Source organism: Bison bison, unplaced genomic scaffold (assembly GCF_000754665.1).
Source record: "Bison bison bison isolate TAMUID 2011002044 unplaced genomic scaffold, Bison_UMD1.0 scf7180017864296, whole genome shotgun sequence".
Classification (NCBI taxonomy): Eukaryota; Metazoa; Chordata; class Mammalia; order Artiodactyla; family Bovidae; genus Bison; species Bison bison.
Window position 1 is genome coordinate 3,723,425 of NW_011494868.1, and position 5,629 is coordinate 3,729,053.

Below are 5,629 nucleotides of genomic sequence, written 5' to 3' on the forward strand. Positions count from 1 at the left end.
GAGCCCGTGCGTCCCAGAGCCGTGCCCCACCACTAGAGAGTCTGGGCACCACCACAGAAGTTCCTCACGATGCAGTGAAAATCCCATGTGCCACCACTAAGACCTGGCCCAGCTAAATAAATAGTTTTAAAAATTTAAAAATCCATATATTGGCATTTCCCCAACTTCCCTGGGGGGGGTAACAGTTGCTCTTTGTGCTTGTTGTTTTATGACCTCCAGGTGATTTTTAACCTTTGGAAAACAGGCATATATGAATAACTTCCTAGCCAGTGAAAGAGTTGAGGAATGAAGCACAGCTGTGAGGGAAATGCGGTTGGACTTTGCTCTCCTGCCTGTCCTGTTGACGCATACCTTTCTCTTTTAACTGTGCTGTCTTTGTGGCGTGGCCACCTTTCTGCCTCCAGTTTTCTGGAAGTCACTTATGTGTCTCTTTTCTGTCAGTGAAACAAGAGAGCATCTCTTGGCTCCTTTTCTCTGCTTTGCTGTCTGTTGGATACACTGGTTGTGAGTGTTCATCTGAAGGTGTTTATCCTTCCAAGGAATGTGTCTGCATTTTAAAAGATATTTCTTAAGGAACCACTTTAATAACCGTTCCAGTTACTGCATGACAAAAATACCCCCAAACTAAGTGGTATCAAACCATTTTGTATTATAAGCATAGCTTTTATGGGCCAGGATTTAGAACAGGGCGTGGAAGGGATGGTTTGTGTCTGTTCCTGCTGTCTGGGGCTCAGCTGGGCAGACTCGGTGGTTAGGGTGGCTCAGTGGCTGGGGGCTCCGTCAGACTGCTTCACTTGCATGTTCTGGTGTCAGGGCTGAGACGGCTCAACCCTGCATTCAGCTGAGATTGCAGATGTGGCTTCTCCCAGTGGTTTGAGCTTCTCACAAAATGGTGGCTTACTTATGAGAGAGATCATCTGGAGAGAGGCCATTCCAGGAGCATCGGTAGATTCAAGGGCAGGAGATTCTGAGCCTCATGGTTTGAGCTAATAGCATCTCTTGCTCCTATAGTGGTCTTGTCAGTTACTTGCCTCCAAACCACTCTCCACACAGCAGCCAGGGGAGTCGTCACATATGAGTGAAGCAAGGTCGCGTTCCTGCTCAAAACCTTGCAGTGACTTCCTAACGTACCGTGAATCACGTCTACCCTTCCTCCCATGCTTGCCAGCGCCCTGCAGATCCGTGGCCTTTCTCTCCTCTCCAACCTCGTCTCAAGGGCCAAAGCCATTTGCAGCCCAAACTGGATCCACTTAATACTGGGATCGATCTGGAGCCATCTCCCTCCCCATGGGCAGGGGCCACTCGATGTCTCTCTAAGCATCCATTAAGCCCGCTGCTCCGAGAGTGCCCTGAGATGCTGCACTCTCCTGATGCAAGCCACTTCATGCCTGCTCCTTCAGCTTTTCCAGAGTCAAGCAAGGGGAACAGCTGCAGCCCCTCACCCTTTGAGAAACAGTTTCAGTTCCCCTGCAGAGATCTAGAGATCGCAGGGAGGAAGGGGGGAGCTCCCTACACTTCTCAATGGACGCATCGCCTCTCCTCTCAAGATGATGGAATGGTTCTTCCCTTTAAGCCTACTGGCATTTCTTTATTTCCTGCCTACCAACTACCATCTTCCAGGACTTTCATCCTTGTGGATTCTCTCTTGTCCTTGCTCAATATTCATGCCACATACATAGGCTATCATGCATATATACTCCTGTGAAAAAGATAGCTACTGGGGACCACTATAAAGCATAGGGAGCTCAGCTTGGTGCTCTGTGATGACCTGGAGGGGTGGGAGAGATTGAAGGTGGGAGGAGAAGGGGATGACAGAGGGTGAGATGGTTGGGTGGCATCACTGACTCAATGGACATGAGTCTGGGTAAACTCTGGGAGTTGGTGATGGACAGGGAGGCCTGGCGTGCTGCAGTCATTGGGGTCACAAAGTGTCAGACAGGACTCAGTGACTGAACTAAACTGAACTGAGGAGGGGTGGGAGAAAGTCCAAGAGGAAGGGGATATATGTGTATATATATACACATAAAAGCCTTTTTAGGCATTGTGTCCAATTTACAAATTATGGCAGAAATAGTGAAAGATGTGACTATGTAAAGTTATACACTGTGTTCCGTAAAATACTGCACAGTATAGCATCAAATAATTTAAAAAGGAACATAAATGGAAAAAAAATATTCCTGCCATGAATATTTACAGTAAAATGCAATTGAGCTAGAGCCCAAATCAGATGTCACGTCAGCTGTTTATATGTCTGCAGAGTCATGGTTCTTATCACTACCACTTTAGTTTAGGTCTGAATTACATTTCAACAGAGTTTTGCATAGACTTCCTAACTCATCTCCCAGAAAGTGTCTACTAACTCTGCCTTCAGACTTAGGAGAGGATGTTCTTTCTAAAACTTGAATCTCATCCTGTTGCTTTCCAGCCTGAAACCCATGGCCTGCAGATTGAAGTTCAGGCTTCTCTCAGTCTCTGCACTCTCTCCAGTGGGAGTCTCTTCCTGAATCCACATGGCTTAGGGATCTTAGTTCCCCAACTAGGGATTGAACCCTCACCGTTGGAAGTGAACAGGCAGAGTCCTGACCACTGGACAGCCAGATAATTCTCTGTAGTATTTTTTCAAGTAATTTCTTAGAAAAGTGATATATGTAAGATATTTTCTGAATCCTGTATGACTAAAAAATGACTTTTTTTCCCCCACTCTTAATGAATGTGGGGGAAAGTATCAATTGATACTTTACCTGGCTATAAATTTTAGATTGCAAATCACTTTCCTTTAGAATTCTTAAGGCTTTACTTTATTGAATTCCAGTACCTGGTGTCCCTTTTGGCTAAATACGATGCCATTCATATTTTTATTCTTTGGTCATTGACTTGTTTCTACTGTCTGATAGCTTTTATAGCTTTCTTTTCTCTCTCAGCTTTATTAAAATATAATTGACATATAACATATTAAGTTTAAAGTGTACAACATGATTTGAGATATGTATACATTGTGAAATGATTATATGGCCTTCTTTACCCTGGTGTGAGAGTTCATGAAAGTGTGCCTTGATACAGATATAGATATATTTTCATTTATTGTACTGGACCCTGGGGTGAAGGGGGTCCCTCCAATTGGAGACCTGTGCTGTTCACCTGTTTGACAATATTTGACATTGTTCCCAGGATAGCTTGTGCCTCTCATTTCCTTTGTTTTTTCCCTGGAATTCCTGGCAAGTGGAAAAGGGCTGTCCTGGAACCCCTAGACATTTTCTTATAATTTTCTCCTACTATTTTTATTGAATCTTTTGGTAAAATTCTTGACTATATATATCTTCTATGTCTTCTATTGAATTTTTAAAATTAATTAATTTATAAAGTTTACAGCTTTACTGAGGTAATAATTGACCAATAAAAATAATATATATTTATGGTATACAAAGTGATGTTTTGATATGTGTATACATTGTGAAATGATTACCACAATCAAGCTAATTAACATATCCATCACCTTACATAAATGTAATTTTTTGTGTGTGGTGAGAACACTTTATATCTACTCTCTGAGCAAATTTCAAATATGCTATATAGTATTATTAACTATAGTCATCGTGTGAAATACTAGGCTGGATGAATCACACGATAGAATCAAGATTGCAGGAGAAATGCCATCAACCTCAGATATGCAGATAATAGCACTCTGATGGCAGAAAATGAAGAGGAACTTAAGAGCCTCTTGATGAGAGTCAAGGAGGAGAGTGAAAGAGCTGGCTTGAAACTCAACATTCAAAAAACTAAGATCATGGCATCTGGTCCCATCATTTCATGGCAAATAGAAGGGGGAAAAGTGGAAACCGTGAAAGATTTTTTTTTTCTTGGGCTTTAAAATCACTGTGGATGGTGACTGCAGCCATGAAATTAAAAGATGCTTGCTTCTTGGAAGGAAAGCTATGACAAACCTAGACAGTATATTAAAAAGCAGAGACATAATTTTGCCAACAAAGGTCCATATAAAGGTCCAAAAAAGCTGTGGTTTTTCCGGTAGTTGTGTAGGGATGTGAGAGTTGGACCATAAAGAAGGCTGAGCACCAAAGAATTGACGGTTTCAAATTGTGGTGCTGGACAAGACTCTTGAGAGTCCCTTGGACTGCAAGGAGATCAAACCAGTCAATCCTAAAAACAGTCAACCCTCTTGGGAAGGACTGTTGCTGAAGCAGAAGCTCCAATACTTTGGCCACCTGATGTGAAGAGCCGACTCATTAGAAAAGACCCTGATGCTGGGAAAGATTGAAGGCAAAAGGAGGAGGGGGTGGCAGAGGATGAGATGGTTGGATAGCATCTCAACTCAATGGACATGAGTTTGAGCAAACTCCAGGAGACAGTGGAGGACAGAGGATCCTTGCATGTTACAGTCCATTGAGTCAAAAAGAGTCAGACGCAGTTCAGGGAGTGAACAACAAGGCTGTGCCTGAGACTGTCAGAACTTAGGCTTTGTACTTTTTGACCAACGTTTTCTTATTTTCCTGTCCCCCAGCCCCTGGGAACCACCATTGTACTCTGTTACTATGAATTCCACTCTTTTAGATTCCACAGGTAAGACAGATCATGTGGTATTTGTCTTTCTGTGCCTGGCTTTGAAGATTTTAATTTTAGCTTGACAAGAGCTGGGGCTCTGCTGGTTCTGTTTCCTGTTACAGTTTTTGCACCCAGACTGGTACTTAGAAGACAGAAGGCTCTGAATATTTATTTGTCAAATACATTTTTAAAGTGCTTTCTTGTCTTATCTTCCTTTTTTATAGCATGTTTGAGGAAGCACACGCAGCAGTCAGGAGCAGGGGTTTTAAATTCAGACTATCTGGATTTGCATTTTCATTTCCCCACAGACTAAACTTACTATCAGCCACTGAATTTTTTTGTCCCTCAGTTTCCTTGTCTTCTTGAGCAGTGGCTCACAGCGTGCTGTCAATAAATATTAACTGTTATTATCATTGTCGTTATAGGGATAAAACATCTTCTCAGATTAACCTCAGGTCACTAATCGTTGCTTTGTAAAATGTTCTTTTCTGTTCTCTGCATGCCTTTTGTTGTTCCGGCTCGTCCCTGCCCTTGACCCCTCCTGTACATCCATTTGTTTATCTTGGTTTCCATCTTTGAGGTTAGTAGCATTCTTTGAGTGGTGTTCCTTGTTGTCATATTCATGCTTAAGACTGAGGCACTGAAAATCTGATCTCAGGAGCTTGTCTACCAATAGGCTTTGCTTTAGGGCAATTTTGTAGGGAACTGGCCATTCTGCTGTTGAGCCCTAAAATGCCAACATGGAGGTCTTTTTCGTTTTAGAGTTTTTCAACTTCTTCAGAAAAGGTACTTCAAATCTCCAGCTTAGAGAGGAGGTACTTGGCAGCTGGTATTTTGCATAAATAGGGTAGAGGGTTACCAGATTGTTGTTGTTTAGTTGCTCAGTCGTGTCCGACTCATTGTGACCCCATGGACTGCAGCCCACCAGGTAAATCTGTCCGTGGAATTTTCCTGGCAAGAATACTGGAGTGGGTTGCTATTCCCACGTCCAGGGCATCTTCCCCACCCAGGGATCAAACCAGTGTCTCCTGCATTGGCAGGTGGATTGTTTACCACTGAGCCGCCAGGGAAA

General features: G+C 43.0%; 1 protein-coding gene across 1 annotated transcript in view; it reads right to left on the reverse strand.

The window, feature by feature from the left end:
- The window catches only part of TSHR (thyroid stimulating hormone receptor), a 154,538-nt gene that overhangs the window by 5,725 nt on the left and 143,184 nt on the right, over positions 1–5,629 (reverse strand). The window lies entirely within an intron of this gene.